The sequence below is a fragment of the Zeugodacus cucurbitae genome, chromosome 3 (assembly GCF_028554725.1).
Source record: "Zeugodacus cucurbitae isolate PBARC_wt_2022May chromosome 3, idZeuCucr1.2, whole genome shotgun sequence".
Classification (NCBI taxonomy): Eukaryota; Metazoa; Arthropoda; class Insecta; order Diptera; family Tephritidae; genus Zeugodacus; species Zeugodacus cucurbitae.
Genome location: NC_071668.1, coordinates 62701271 through 62719327, shown reverse-complemented (window position 1 = coordinate 62719327; position 18057 = coordinate 62701271).

Here is an 18057-nt window from a genome sequence, read left to right as displayed (position 1 = left end):
AGCTTAAAGCTTATGAAAGCTTATTGATGGTATGAAAGCACTATAAGTGGAAGTTATAAGAATTTAGCATTAAGTTACGAAAGCTGGAGTGGTTTAATGAAAGCATGAAGAACTTCACACGCAAGCTTACTGATTCCTTAAATCCCTCTTAGCGCATTTCGAAAGAAACATTGCGTGTATTCCCGATACATTAGCAAATTGATTGAGTTAATCAGGTGAGCAAGAAAGAAACTTCAGCAGCGAAATCAATCAATCAATGAAATAAATTACAATCCGCAAGTAATGCTTGGCAATCATTAAAGAAATTAATCACAGTATTGAGAAATGATAGAGAAGAATGCTGTAGGCATGAATAATACGCCAATGCGCAGATATGAGTGTGCAGTATGATTTACATGTAAAAAGAAACACGAAAACTTTTAGGTGCAAAGATACAACTTCCTTTCTGTGAAAAGAGACGAAAAAATATGTAAAAAGATGAGTGCACAAATAATTTTCTGAAGTTGCATACTTTAGCTATTCACTGTTGTGCTGTGAAAGTCAGCGTGTCTAGCAGAGCTCAGGGCAAATGTAAAGAAAGTTTAGGCAGGCTCAATAAGCGCTCATAACATATTAAAATAGTTCTAGCATGTACTTACATCGACCCACACACTTATGTAAGGACATCAAGCATCTTTGAAAACTGTGAGGTATACATTTAGGAGCATTACCTAAATCTATTGAATAACGTTTTGTTGACCGAAACATGTGAGAATGTTCACAGCCAAGGATGCACACGTACATACAATAAGCACATAAAATACCAGAAAAGTTTACGAAGAAATTTTTAACTTATTTGTAGTGTAATGTGTGTGTATAATCGCCTAAAAGTATGCTGAAGTTACCAGATTTTTAATATCAGCCTTGCTTGATTTGGTTTCTTATACATTAGTACATAAGAGTAAGTGTAATAAGTTAAAATGTCATGCAAATTTTAAAGTTTTTTTAGAATAGGGTAGCTGATTGAAATATGTATATATATTGGCTTAACTTAGATGCCATAACTTAATATTATTGCCAACATTTTTATTTAGAGTGCTTTTATTATAGTTGATTGGTCATTGACGATGATAATTAAAAACCTTAAGGGTCTAATAAATACTGATCAGTAGATATATTAGCAGTTGAAAATACCTGACTAAAATCTACAAAGTACAAATACAGCATTTAAAACCATCAACACAACAGTCTTGTTAATTTATGTCGTACACTTAGGGGAAGTCTTTAAATAATATGGAAAATATGAATCCCTGTACCGAAAGACGTTCGTCCAATAATCTTATGAACCAACCACGACTGAATACAACAATTTTTAAGAATTGAAAACTATAAACCAAGTCGAGTTCACATGTTTCATGTATTTTAGAATTTTAATAGCTTCCTAGCAGTCACATATTATACCATTGTAAACAGCGCCTAATTATATGCACGGCTTTATTTGAACGAAAAAGCAGATTCACATGTAAATAATATAAAATATATTAAATGAAATTTCGATTAGAATAATATCAATGTAGTGTTAAGTCAACTAGCTATTAAGCCATCAATTTCCGATGCATTTAATTTGGTAAATTGCATTTAATTGTAGGCAATATATCTTATGGACTTAAAAAACTTTATACAGTGAATATGAAATAGCAAATATGAAAGATCTGTTACTGGTAGTAGAACCTACCTTGAGGAAGGACTGTTGTCGCAAGAGGAGGTTGAATACTGATTGGTTGTAGGTAGGTTCTTGGAACCGAAAAAATTTATACTAGTAAGACGACTATTTTGGTATAGCTTTACTGTTCTGAAACCCCGGATCTTATATGCATAGGCTTTCAATGAAAAAATAAAACTGGAAATATATTGGAGGGAGGCGAGTCTATCTCATTCCACTCTCTTCTGAACTACACAGGTTTTTCAAGACTAATATACAAACTATGGCATACCTTCCGAGCGAGTTGGTTGGAATGGAAGTTAATCATTTAAAATGATTTTGGCTAAACAGGGAGTAATTTCAATATATAAGAGTTTTGATTCAGTATTTGTAGGATTTTCTGAATTATGGGTAATTGATCTTAAACTAACAATCTGAAATCAATTTGATCAATGGTAATCAATAATTTAACACCTAACGAAACCTCATCTAGATAAGTGAAAAAAAGAGGGAATTTTTTATAATTCTTTGTTTTTTATAACATACACAATCATATATTTCGTTTAAATAATTAAGCATGCCAAAGGTGTATATTTAAATAGTATTTTGTAAAATTTGTTATACAAAAATTGCGAAAACCAAACCGTTGGTATCTTATTGCCATTGATGTCTTAAAAAGTATTTATCAAATTTTTGCAATGTATGGGCTTGAAAAAATAGTTGATAAACTCGTTTAAAGGTTAAAATTGAAACTGATGTGGGTCGATAGGCGGAACTTCCAAAGGGTTTATCTCCGGCTAAACAACTGTAACTCCTGAAAAATTAGGCGATTTTTTTTAAAGAAGGTACTCGATCGAATGTTTCGAAGTTTTTTGGACATATGTATGGTAGGCATGTATAAGATTTAAGATTTTAAGATTTTTTTTTAAAGCTGTCAAAAAAAAAAGCTCCCCAACTGCTGACATGATTCCGGCCGAATGAGTGACAAGAAAATTCAAAACGGTTATTAAAGTTGAAGGTATTTCCTATACAATGACATACAATTTTTGAAAGATATCAAAAATTAACAAAATGACGTAGTTCTAAAAAAAATTGTCGTTTTTTGTCATGGTATAGAAAATATATTCAAGAATACTCAGTTTCAATTTGAAGATCGGTCAATTTATCGTTGAGTTATGATGTCAGCAATTTTCAAAAAAGTCGTTTCTGGGAAAAACCTGTTTAAAGCTTCAAGTCTTTCACTCTTCAGAACATTGCAATTCAAAACTATCCAAACTTGCCGATTTCACAGGATATTTTTGAAAGTAAAGTAACTATCGACCAAGCAAAAAATAATAATTTTTTGAATATGTCACACATAGATAGCCCCTTAAAATTTTACTTCGATCAATTTAAAATATTTTAGAATTTTGAAACCCACTCACAATTCGAAAGAAGTACAAAAAAAGGCTAAGAATAATACAAATATGCTGATGCCAAATTTTTTTGTGGCGATACTGGCCGATGCTGATTCTTTTACTATTGATAATTTGCAAAGACAAATAAACAAATAAAGTAAAAAAATATTAAATACTTATTGTAATTATTTAACCTTTCTGTTCTATTATAAAATGTTGAAAATATTCCTTCATGGAACTTTTGCGTGACCTAGATGTAAATTTAATTCAATTACAACTTTAAGCAAATGCTACTCTTGCCACCACAATAATTTTATTTAATTCTTGGTATATATCGTATATAAAAAATTAAAATGCGGCGTACAAACACAACATAACCAAAACAACAGCAAAAAACACGAACTTGCACTTCGACAGCACAAAAACGAGACACATGACACTCAACATCGAGTATTGCACGTAAAAACATTCAAACGTAAAATCGAAATTACAACTTGCAACATTGCAAACACTCAAATTCAATCAAAGCAACACCAGTAGAAACAAATAATAGAAAAAATGAAAAAAAAAAATTTTTTTCAGCAAAACACAGGGTACACCTACCAGCGATATAATCAGTGGTGACAACAGCACACCAACTGTCTTATTGTTAAATGTTAAATATATTGATGTGTGTGTGTGTGTATGTATATGTTGACTCTCCCACACTAGTTGACCACCCTCAATGTATTGTTATTGCTATGTTGACAAATCGAAACTTTAACCTCAGAAAATCATTTCCGCATCCTGTTGCTCACTACGACGATTGTCATAGTCCGTCAGCGCTTGGCGACCAACTTTTGTGTCGATATGTGTGTTTGTTCTTTTGCAATTCATACATACATACATACATACATACATACATACACTAGTCTTCCGCTAGCTGTTTCCTGTGCTGTCATTGTTGTTGCAATGTTTTTTGTTGTTTGCCCTCATGCTATTGTTATTGCTGTTGGTTTTTGCACTACCTCGTCCTTTAAAGCATACTGTTTGCATTGGTCACGTTTTATTATCGTGTCACATTACAGAAAAACCAGGCGCATGACTTACATACATACACACACACACATACATTCCCTCTCCAGTTTTTCTTACTTTCGTCACATGATTGTTGCTCCTGTTGCGGGTTCAAATTTATTGGCCGTGTGGTGTTTGTATCGGTCCTGTCATCGCTGACTTGATTTCGTTATCGTATAATCATGCTCGGCCACATCGGTGTTGACAGTCAGCGCTCGCAGTGATTTTTTTACTCATTGCTGTTTTTCCATATGTACAAGGAAAAACAGCAAATATTTTTTTAATTCCTGGCTTTTGTGCGGCAAGCTCGAATGAGTCGATTGTAATTTTGCATTTTTTGTTAACGTTGCCTCAACTCAGTGGTTATCGACTTTGGCTTGTAATTTTCTAGATTTTTTGTAGGGTTTATTTTGCAGTTGATTTTTGTTTTTTGTTTTTGCGGTGGTCAACTAAACACTAGGTGTTTTCTTTCCCTTTCATCTATTCCTCGTTTCACAGCGGCTTTTGGCGATATTTCTTGCATGAATCTTCAAATTTCCACTGCTGATTGTAGGCTTCAAATTTTCGTCGCTGTTCACATGTTGAATTTTTTTTTTAATATCTGAAAATATATTTTTTTTTAAATAATTTCTCAGTAAAGCTCTGTATTTTTGTGAATTATGTACTTCCAAAATTATGCCCTTTAGTTTCCTAACTCAATTACAGAGGATACACTTCTCACAAAGCCATATATTTGGTAAGTTTATAATTTGGTCCACTACTGAGATTAATACCTTAAAATTAACATTTGCCAAGGCTTTGGTCTTCGAAGCCTCCTTTGGGGAAAGACCAAAGTCATCACATTATCTAAACCGACCTATTAGACCTGTGAAATTAATGACCGTACTGTTTTCCTCTACTGTAAGTGTTAAGATTATTCTCTAAAATGGACCATTAACTACCTGTCGTTACTCCTTTTGTGTATGTGTTTATTATTAATTTGAGGTAAAGGCGCTCTTACTCTCTGTCCTCTCTTATGAAACTCCTTTTGGAGTTAAACTAGTCAAAAGACCACGCAAAGTAGCCCTGTATACAGTGGCGGATCCAGAAATATTTTTTGGGGGGTTTTACGAAAAGTTTTATTACTCAACGTATTTTTAATATAGTTCCCTCGCGAAAATTCAGTTATTATAGGACACGTTTTGATATCGTACGTTGAAAACGAACGACGCTGCGGCATACTATCCCATTGCTTTTTATATCCCCTTTCTTGATACTTACATTGCTCATTTGAAAAGCCGCTTTCTTGACCACAGATCAGTGTTAGACAATTTTTGTGTATTTTTCCCAAAGTACGAATTTGACTATAAAAAAGCACGAGAAATATTTTCTTTTTATGAAAGTGTGATCAACTGTTCAGAACAAAACTTTCTTGCGAAGGTGAAAATGTGGAAACAACGAACTTCAGGCAAGCATTTTCGGAATGTTCTCGAAGCTTTAGAAGCAGTGAACAAAACGTCTTTTGGGAATGTTTTAAAGATTTTACGCATATTGGCGTTATTGCCCGTTTCAATAGCATCACCTGAAAGAAGTTCTTCAAGTTTAAAGAGAATTAAAACCTATAAATATATATATAGATAAATAATATAAATAAATATACCTAAAAATATACGACAGGTCAAGATAGGCTTAATGGTCTAGCATCAATGAATAGGGATAATTGATCTGTCAGTTGATGAAATACTAGAATAATTCTTTCAAAAACCAAGGAAAATATAACATGGAATGTGAGATCCCGTGTAATCCTCAATTAATCACTGAGCTTCAGTGACTGCTTGTACAAATGTAGAGAAAGTTCGAATTATATGAATAACAACAAAAATCTTGTTACCTTATATATTTGCTTATAATTTGATGTGATTTTTTTGATCAATAACCTCATTCCAAACCCATATCAACAAACATATATTTTTCTCTGAGTGTATAGAACCGTAGTCAGTCTTGTGCTAGGGAACTGAAACATGTACCAAAACATGGAAAAAATAAAATAAAATTGATGACCTTCGAAAGAAAAATTCTCCGAAAATTTTCATCGGTCAGAAAAGGACCTGATGAATGGACGATAAGATGGAATACCGATCTTGACCAGCGAATTCAAGGCGAAAACGTGGTGTGCTTTATTAAAACGCAACGAATAAGATAGCTAAGACATATCACAAGAAGCGATGAGTCAAGCGTCCAAAAGAAGGCAATGGACGGGAAAGTATTCTTCGGCAAAGCAAGAGGAAGATTAAGAGCAAGTAGGATGGACGAATTAAATAAAAACCTGAAGATTCTCCGACTGGAAATTTGGAAAGAAACCGAAAAAGACAGACACCTTGGAGGTATATTATCCAGCAAGCCAAAGCTCACAAAGACCTGTAGAGCCAATGATGATGTTGATGATTTAAATTTCTCCCTTCAAACTTACAGTGGTAATCTGTGGCAGAGATAGGGATGAATTCATGATATAAGATATGAATTCATCTTTTTGGTCGGGTATTTGCAGGTTGTCCCTCTGTAAAGCAAGATAAAATAGTTATCATTTTGAACTCTTTCAATTTGAATTGCTCAAATACCAATTTACTTTGAAGACTCCCTAGTACATACCAAGTCGCCAGTAAGATATTATTGGGTTAAAGGCTATGTTAGTGCAAGATTTTTCCATATATGACTTCAAGTCTTTGAATAGCTTATATAAAGCGTTCGATTCACTACTCTCTAACTCCTGGCTAAATGGAAGCTAATAAAATAGTCAACATTTGTGTGTAAATCAAGTATCTAAATGAATTATTGAGGTGGAATATATAATATTATTTATAATTGCAAGAATATTCTATAACATTATTTGCCATCTTCAATATTTTTTTCACTTGTTTTATTTATTTCATAAGTGTTTTATGCCCTAATTGATTTCAACACTTTCCCTCTCATTTTAATAATCTTTAGAATTCATAATAAATTCAATCTATTAACACTACTATATTCAAGTTACCTTTTCAATATGCCTCATCTGTTTAGATTATTTAGCATTATAGAAATATATTATACATATGAGCTAATCATGATAATCTCTCATACAAGGCGTAACGTCATATTCATTTGGCTTTTACACTCTATTAAATTTTTACAATTTGTTTTTTTATTCAGCTCCCCTATATCTATTTACGTGTTATTTCATGTAGCTACATGAGCAGCTCCATTAGCATAGACTGTTACATTGCACTTCTCGATTGCTTTTTTTTTCTATTACGCCTTGGGGAAAATTCCGTTTGCGTCAATATTTGCGCAATGAGTACACTTGTGTATACATTTGAGTATATGATGTTCGTTTTGGGTTTGATTTTTATTTTTTAATGCTTCACTGATGCAGTAAGTTATATACTGTGATCAAATAGGTATTGCCAACTGCAAAAATATATATAAATTCTCATACTTATAAGTATATAAAGTGCTTTATATTTCATATAAAATGCAGCTAAATTAATGATATGATTAAACGAGCTCTATTAGATAGCAAATTTTAAACGTGGACCGATGAGCTGGCTAATATGATTCGGTCTCAAGAAGTTCGCCACAATTCGCGCGAAATATGGCTCGTTTCGTCGTCGAATTTAAAAGTGGCGGACCATTTGCCTACATCAATCGAACGATTTATGATAACGTTAACTCCATTTTAAGTTTCTAATAGTATGACCCATAATTCCTACATGCCAATATGATATTACTTTGTTGATGTAAAGGTGTATCTACTTCATTGATCTAGTTATTTTTTTCCTTCACAATTTGTCAAAGTATGGCGACATAAGTGTCAAACACATATGTTTACTATTCCCCTTAGGAAACTTTTTATCTTTGAAAAGTCTCTATGCAACATATTTTGAGAAAAAATTTAATATATAATAGGTATTCATAGATCTTAATACATATACTCTGAAATATAATTTGTTCAAAGGTTTTGTTAAATGGCAACCTTATTATCTTTACTTAATATCTATTCATAACTATATGAGGCTTATGTATCGATCCATCTCTATGTGACAATCGAGAGCCGGTAGGAAATGTTGTAAGAAAATTATTTATAAATTAATAAAAATGCAAGATACCTTAGAGAGTTATAGAGATATTTATACACATATAAAAAATTGATTTAAAAAACATTAATAACAAGTAAGGAAAGGCTAAGATAGGGTTTTTTATTAATGTAATTTTTTTTAAGATAACACTCATATATTCGAGAATTCGAGAAAACACTTTTAATACTTCAGTATCATATTGTCCTACATTTGTATAGCTTTCGACAACATTCTTATGAATGTATTTATTAAAAACCCAACTTAAATACATTTTTAATTAATTTAACAAATAAACGTTTTTGCAAGTTTCATACTTTTTTATTTTATCCATTATTCTTCTCTTAATTTTCTATTAAATCTATTTCTCACTGTGTTATTTGTTGCATTGAAATGCCAGCCAATCAATATGCGCCTCTGAAGTGATGGGTTAAGTGTGTTTAAAAGCGTGTGTAGCTTTTAATTTGCTTTAAAAGAAATGAATAAATGAACACTGTTGACAACTTTGACTACTTGAATGTTGACATTTCATACCGAGATCTGTTTTTATAGTAAAAGGTGCGTTTGCAAAATAAATAATATATGTAGCGTATACCTGATTGTATACTTGCTCTTTTGCCCACTTATAAGCATATATATTTACATTTAGACTCACGTTTTTTCTTTTCAGAAGAGAGTCCAAAAGCTGACATGGCATATGCCAGTGCATTTAAGCAACTGTGAGGATGCTCAATCAAGTATGAATTGGAGCATGAACATTGTAGAGGATGTAATTGAAATCTAATCTATACAATAAGTATGTATATATATGTAAAAGAAAAATATATAAATGTACTATATCAATGATTTTCAGGTGACTTTCTATAAAACTATATTTACTTATTGATTTTTTCGAACCCTTCTTCTTGGAGACATTTTTCTCCGAAATCGAACATTCTTTACGAAAAATGGTTTCACACTCCTTCACTCGAAACTATACTTGACAATTTGGTACTTACCTTAGAACGCACTATGAGGGTGTTTTCAAGTGGTTTAGTTCAGCATTAGCGCTAGTTTGCTGACTCAGACTTATGCTCAGTTTTATTTAGTGACATTTGCAATGGGCTTTACAAGATATCTTTGCAGTTCGTTATGGAAAACTTTTCGCACAGGAGCTATTTGATCCATTAAGCGGCCTTTGCTGGATTAAAGCGCTGATTTAGATCAATTTACCGTACAAAATAAAAATCTTATTTTTCTCCATTAATTTTTAATCGAATTTTAATCGAGTTGAAAATGAAATGCATGTCTGCGACAAAGAACGTATTTGTAATTACTTTCTCTGCGATTGGCTGTATTTTTCATTAAAATACGGTAGATGTCGCTGCTGGAAATAACGGCTGTGGTTATGAAGAAAAAGCAATCAGCTGTTAAAACTTACTTCTTATGAAAAGCGAATACAAAAATATATAACAGGTGATCGATTATCGAGTAGCCGGCAGTGCGAAAGGCAAAAATTGGTTTCTCAATTAAAATTTTAATTGATCAATTGATTCCGCTGTGCGAAAAGGCTATTAGTTGTAATTCTTGAAGTTTTAATTGTTTGACTTGTCTGAGCATCCTTATTAAATTAAATTATTTAATTATATTAAATTAAATTAAAAAAATTAATATATTAAATTAAATTAGGTGGTACTGACCTGCTCCTTATTTTAAATACAGTTCTTTCTAAGAGTGTTATGAATGCTCCAGAGTTCCGAGGTAGTATAAGTTCAAAATTTATTTTTATCAATATAGGCTTAAAGAAATAAAAATTTTAACTTCACTTACATTTTATGCTTACATATATATATACATATATATTTTTAAACTAAATATTGACCACTTACTCCATTACATGCATTTAAGTATTTGTTTTTGCCCCACAAATGCAAATATAAAAGGTAATTAATAACAAGTAAGGAAGGGCTAAGTTCGGGTGTAACCGAACATTTTATACTCTCGCAATTTATTGATGTAATTTTATAAAGATAACACAATTCGACCCATATATTGGGTATAAAGTTCAATAGAATAACGAAAATCATCATAAATAGTATATGGGGACTGAGGTAATTCCTAAACCGTTTCACTCGTTTTCACCACCAAGATACAATGTATCGAAGACTATCCGCTCTCTTAATTTAATATTACTTATAATTAGGTGTATGGGATCTGGGGGAAGTTATGACCCGATTTTTACCATTTCAGGTACAGAGAGAAACTGTTATAAGAAAAAAAAACAGAGGGAATGAATTACATTAAGATATCTGAGGGATTTACCTAAGTATATTTTCGGGGAAAAATTACCCTTAGGCACTGAGTTCTTCATGTTCGATATCAGGGGCCTTGAAAAGTCATTGTTCGATTTTGACAATTTTTGCACAAGTGATGCAACAGATCATATACAGTGTTTGTGTAAAGTTTTATTTCGCTATCTTCATTGGTTCCTAATGTATATATTATAAAGGGAAGGAATAAGATGAAATTCAAAAATGAGTTATATGGAAGTTGTCGTGGTTGTGAACCAATTTCGTCCATTTTTCACACGTGTCATCAGGGTGTCAAGAAAATATTATATACCGAATTTCATTGAAATCTGTCTAGTAGTTCCTGAGATATGGTTTTTGACCCATAAGTGGGCGACCCCACGCCCATTTTCCAATTTGTTAAAAAATCTCAGTGCAGCTTCCTTCTGCCATTTCTTATGTAAAAATTGGTGTTTCTGACGTTTTTCGTTAGTGAGTTAACGCACTTTTAGTAATTTTCAACCTAACCTTTGTATGGGAGGTGGGCGTGGTTATTATCCGATTTCTTTCATTTTTGGACTGTATAAGGAAATGGCTAAAATAAACGACTGCAGAAAGTTTGGTTTATATAGCTTTATTGGTTTGCGAGTTATATATAAAAAACCTATTTGGGGGTGGGGTCACGCCCACTTTTTCATAAAAATTACATCCAAATGTGCCCCTCCCTAATGGGATCATATGTTCCAAATTTCATTTTCATAACTTTATTTATGGCTTAGTTATGACACTGTATAGGTTTTCGGTTTCCGCCATTTTGTGGGCGTGGCAGTGGACCGATTTTGCCCATTTCGAAAGCAACCTCCTCAGGGTGCCAAGGAACATATATTCCGAGTTTCATTAAGATATCTTAATTTTTACTCAAGTTATCGCTTGCACGGACAGACGGACAGACGGACGGACAGACATCCGGATTTCAAATCCACTCGTCATCCTGATCATTTATGTATATATAACCTCATATCTAACTCTTATATTTCTTGGTGACACAAACAACCGTTAGGTGAACAAAACTATTATACTCTGTGCAACAGGTTGCGAGAGTATAAAAAATAGCAATATTTAATTGCTATTAAATTTACATTAAATAAACACATTTTAACAGAAATAAATTGCACAAATCGTTTTTAAATGCGAAGCCATAAAATTTATATGCGAGTCTTTTATTTTGATTTATTGACTGTAGAGGTGAGTTGTTTAAATGTGTATTTATTTGTTTTGGCGTATATGTATGGCATGGGGCGACATTACTTAATATTGCATATATAACTGTAACCAAACAGTATTTATGTGGAATAAAGTACTGAAAAATTTTATTGAAAAATAATTATAATTAAAAATATATTAAACTGAGAGAATTTATTGACATTTAGAAGAAATTTCAAGGTATAAGAGGTTGTAGAATAAGTAGAGTCAAAGCCCATAGCTATATTTATAAAATTTATTTCAACTTGGATTTATAGATCTACTATTTTGAGTTCTTGAAAACCGACAACGGATTCGTAATCAGCGACCCAGAAAACCCCCGAGTAATGAGTTTCGAGCAATTCCGATGAAGTTCTAAAAATGGTGTCTGTCATATTGGTTTTTGATGGGGTTAAATCGACTTCGGATTCGGACTCAGCGACTCCAAATACATGAAACATCTGAGAACGAAGGAATATAAGAAATGATAATAATTTATTATGTGTATATAATAAATAAAATCCGTATAATTCTTTGTGAACAAATTTGGAGTAATTTTTTTTTTATGGCATCTAACATAGTTTTCTAGTTAAACCTAATCCAAAGTGAACGTGTGCCTTGACTTGTGCCTTTCATCAGTACTAATCCACTTCAGGAAAGTATTGATTTTGTTTTGATTCCATAAAGTTTCGCCGATGGAAATTCGGTCCATGGGGAGTTTTTGCGTTAACTCTTGTAAATCCCATATATCGAGCTTTTTTTTGTACTCACGTCATATAAATGCTTCCAAACGGTTTTTTGGGAATGTAGGAGCTCCCCAGCAATCTTACAAGACTTTCCATTATCCTATTGTCAATTTCGACAATCTGTCTTCCAAGGCGTAGTGCGCCATTGACGTGAAAGTTAACGGAACGGAATGGTCAAAACCGAAATTTGGAATCCGAGATTGTTTGTTATACAGCTTCATACACAATATTTCAATTTTCTGCCATCGGGCTTTTTGGTTTCCTTTTTTGACATCTTTCCTGTGAGGTTTTTCTTGGTATAACACACTTTCTAACATCATATAGGGTAATGAGCGCATTTCTGGAACACGAGACTAATGTTACAAAAGTCTATCTATCAGAAAAGTCGTCTATTGGAAAAATTATTCCGTTTTATTAGACATTTTTATATAGGTTAGTACCGTCTCATCTGATGTTCACTTCATACATGCTTCTGCACCATAAAGCACGACGGGAAAGATGAGAGCTTTATAGAGTTTGGTTCTAGTTCGTCATTAGAGAACTTTACTTTTAAACTCAATTCCTAAACGGCCCAAAAGTAGCGCCTGCAAGATGTTCTCTAAGCAACTATAATACGGTCTTCATTTTAACATTGCTTTCTAAGGCAAAATCATTGAACAAAGAGGAATGTTTAATGTAAGTTTCCACCAATTCAGGCAACCATCCGTCCTTTAGACGCCAGTTACTAACTTAAGAATTTTGAACAATTACAGCTGTTGTAGCATTTCATTATTTCACGATAAAGCTTTCCTGGCTCAATGTTTTGGCAAACATATACTAAATAAAAAATATTGTCTGACTTTCCCGGAGTTCATTCACAAAAAAGTAAACAGAAGAAATTTGCAGTCATGTAAGAAATCAAAAATAGTTATAAAATCATAACTCTTTATTCACGTACGGATTAAATTTTTTATTTACTAATGGAAATATCAGTAAACTCTCACTTTTCTTCATACGCGTTCATTTATCTTACTCTGCTTAACACAATCGACCACACTTAATCAACTGTTAAATTGCAGCAATTCAATTTTCCTCAACGCACAAATACGATTACTCACATATCTGTTTGTATGTGTGTGAGATTTTACGAAATTACAACGCGTCAACAGCTTTAACTCAACACAAACAGTATTTACCTTACCGGAGTAATTGACGCTGCAGATCAATTACAATGCACTACATAAATTCACCAGTATATGTATGTATGATTATATACGCCTTTATATAGAATTTCCACTAACGCGCAGCAATGCAGCAGCGTTTGGCACAATTTGACTAAAATTAATGAAGCGTTTTAAATTCCACACTAACCAGCAATGCTGTGCGCAATACAAAACCAACACAAATCATATACACGCACACGAGCATATATGAGTATGTGTGAATGCAGGAGGCAATAAGGACCACAGGGCGTATGAGCAACCAATTGCTTTGTCGGCTGTGTAGAGTGATGAATGCCATTCGCTAAACTGACCGTATGAATGAGTGCGCAAAAACCGCACAAACACACACACAATACCATGTTATACCGTGTGTATTTGTTTACTTAACAGCTGTTGTTGTTGTTGTTATTATTACACACCATATGTGTGTTTGTTTGTATGCTTGTAGGTGTACTAATTTATTTAAATTCACTGATACACTCATTGCATATACTCTGCGGGTTTATTAGCTATTTTACGCTCACTCGTTATGCGGAAATTATGTGGCATTTGAAATGTTTGCTTTTTCGCTATTTTGCATTGATATTTATATCGGAGCTACTTGCTATATAATAAATAATAAAGACATGATAATTATGATTATTGCGAGTATCCAGGCGTTACTAGTAACTGATTGTGAAAGTAATTTATGTGAAACTTATCATTGAATGTTTGCATTGAAATTACTATGCATATTTCCATTATATATTACTGAAAATAGTAATTTTTTATCTAACTTTCATTTGAGATAGTGTGCTGATAGTTTTTAATTAATTAACACATTTGAAGTGTCCATTGAGAGTATTTTTATGCAATATATCATGTAAATAGTAACATTTGTAAATTCATCAACAGTTCAGTGTCGAGTTTAAACTCATAAAATTGGACACGTTGCAAACCAGCTGTTGGACTCAGACCATACTGAAATTGTGTACACAGAAAAAGAAAATTTACTGAAAGACAATCTCGAACTAGTAAATTAGACTAAAGCACACAGTGATCGAGGTAGGAGTATTGTTTTGCTGCAGAAATCCACACGTGAAAGTTAGTTTTGAAACCAATGACCGTAATAGTGTGGATATATATCCAGATGGAAAATTTCTTAGTTTCGTGGTTTAATGCTGGTAAGCCACAATACAAGCAAAATTATCACTTAAATCTGAATATTATGATCAGACTCAACGGGAAAACTATTCAACAGGGTAATGAACTTTGATTAATTTGAACCAGGCTACAGAAAACTTTCTCATTTAAATTTAGAAAAAATTTAAGGAAAATTTATGAGTCATTAGAATGAATAAATGCAGCAAAGTAAAATAATGTAAAAATTGTAAGTGTCCAATATCAGTCGTCAAAGATGTGTTCTAAAACAAAGAGTAAAATAAGAAAGAAATTGAGCCTAGTCCTAAGCTTGGTGTGGCTCTCAACAGCCCTGTTTATAATCATAATGGGGAACCCTGGGCTTATGTGTATACAGCTAGAGCTACAATAACACAGCAGTTTGTCGTCGAACCAATAAACTCCATACAACCTTTCTTCATTCGGTGTCTCGAATACTTAGATTAGAGTAGATTACTTAGGTAGATTACTAAAATTACTTACACTTAATACTAATTTAATTTTTCGTGATTATTCCATCATAAATACTGAACGCCAATAAGTGCAAAGTATGGAGTACACTCGAAGAGGCTTATATAATAACCATAAGACGTTATCGAATGTATTGAAAAATTTATCTTCATGTAAGGCTCAAAAAAGCACCTGGGTTTGATTTAATAACCGGACAGATATTACGCAATCTTCCAAAGAATTGTATAAACAAAATTGTAAACATTGTAAACAGCGAATTATACTTAAAATACGTTCCATCGCTTTGGGAAGTATCTGAAGTTATTATGATACTTAATCCGGGTAAACCACTACATGATGTCACATCTTACAGGCCAAAATCGCTGAAATGCATGTTACCCAAACAATATTGCGAAATAATTGCTTCCTAAACCTAAAAGACAGATACTTTCGCATAAAACAAGAAGATGCATACTCAAACTTGCAATCGATAGAAACGGGTGTTCCACAGGGAAGCGTGTTGGGGCCAATGCTTTACTTGCTTTTTACAGGTGATATCCCCACTGACTCAAGTTATGTGACAGCGACATTTGCGGATGACACAGCACTGTTAGCAGCAGGAGAGTCAACATTAATATCTACCCTTCGAGTGCAAACAGTAGTCAATTCAATTACTAAATGGGCTTCCAAGTGGCGCATTAAATTAAACGATTCCAAATCAATGCACGTAGACTTTACTTTAAAATAACCATCATACCATCCTATTTATGTAAATGGTACTCCTACACCACATCACAATAATCCTAAGTAACTAGGAATCACCCTAGATGCTAAGCTTTGCTGGAAAGAGCATGTCAAGAAAAGAAAGCTGCGAGCTTGATTTAAAATTTGCTAAGTTTTACCATCTGGTCGGTAGGAGATCCACGCTTTCAATCGCAAACAAGCTGTTTATATATAATCAAGTCTAAAGCCAATTTGCGAAATAACCAAACTTGTAAAGACTCACGAAATGAGGCTTATACAGCATGTAAATGAAGAGGCATCCAGACTCATCGGTACTGCTAAACGAGAAAACCGACTGAAACGTGAAAATGAATTTCTCTAACATTTAGCTTTTAATTATTATTTTTAAGTTATTAGAATTGAATTGTTGTTAGTATTTAATCATTGTATACTAGGTACAATTGTAATAACAAAAATGCAAAATATTTCATTTAGACAAAATACACACATATTTTTTTTGTTACCATTGGTTTTGATTAATCTGCTTGTGAATGAAGTAACATTTCTTTTACAGAGTGGCTGTAGATGCTTCGAAGGAATAGTGGACATAAGATAACTTTAAATAAATTGGTTATTTTATCAGAATTAGTCTTAAGATGTACAAAGGAAAAAAGTTGTGATGCTATCAATAATTTTGTTTTTTTCTTGGGTTAAGTCCGGAGTTTATTGATTTTTCAGGACCTGTCAAGAGCTTTGCTTTAGGCTGAACCCACACCGAATTTGTGAATAGGTTTTTTTTTGCAACAACCAACAACGAACTGTACAAGAGAAAAACGCATGTCTTCGTCTTGTCTGAAGAGGTGTTGTCGAACTATTAATGTATACAGTCTATACGTACCAAAAGCGAAAAATTTGCGAATTTATTTGTGCTTTATTACATATTTACAATTTTACCTATATATTCGGAATAAAGGAATAAAGCCCACCGTCAACAAACTGATTGGACCTTATCAGTGTGGCTTTAGACCTTGAAAATCAACAACAGACCAGATATTCACCTTGCGCCAAATTTTGGAGAAGACCCGTGAAAATACGATCGACACACACCATCTCTTTGTCGACTTTAATGCTGCTTTCGACAGCACGAAAAGGAGCTGCGTTTATGCCGCGATGTCTGAATTTGGTATCCCTGCAAAACTAATACGGCTGTGTAAGCTGACGTTGAGCAACACCAAAAGCTCCGTCAGGATCGGGAAGGACCTATCCGAGCCTTTCGATACCAAACGAGGTTTCAGCAAGGTGACTCACTCTCGTGTGACTTCTTTAACCTGATGCTGGAGAAAATAATTCGAGCTGCAGAGCTTAATAGAGAAGGTACAATCTTCTATAAGAGTGTACAGCTATTGGCGTACACCGATGATATCGATATCATTTCATTTGAAACAACACCCGCGCCGTTAGTTCTGCTTTTTACAGACTGGATAAGGAAGCGAAGCGTATGTGTCTGCTGGTGAACGAGGACACGACGAAATATCTCCTGTCATCAAGCAAACAGTCAGCGCATTCGCGGCTTGGCTCCCACGTCACTGTTGACAGTCATAACTTCGAAGTTGTAGATAATTTTGTATACCTGGGAACCAACATTAACACCGATAATAATGTCAGCCTTGAAATCCAACGCAGACTCTTGCCAACAGGTGCTACTATGGACTGAGTAGGCAATTGAAAAGTATAGTCCTCTCTCGACGAACAAAAACCAAACTCTACAAGTCTCTCATCATTCCCGTCCTACTTTACGGTGCAGAAGCGTGGACGATGTCGACATCCGATGAGACGGCACTAGGAGTTTTCGAGAGAAAGGTTTTGCGGAAGATTTATGGTCCCTTAAACATTGGCAACGGCGAATACCGCAGACGATGGAACGATGAGCTGTATGTGTTATTCGACGACATAGACATATTCCAGCGAATAAAAAGACAGCGGCTACGCTGGCTGGGTCATGTTGTTCGAATGGATGACAGTGCTCCAGCTCTGAAAGTATTCG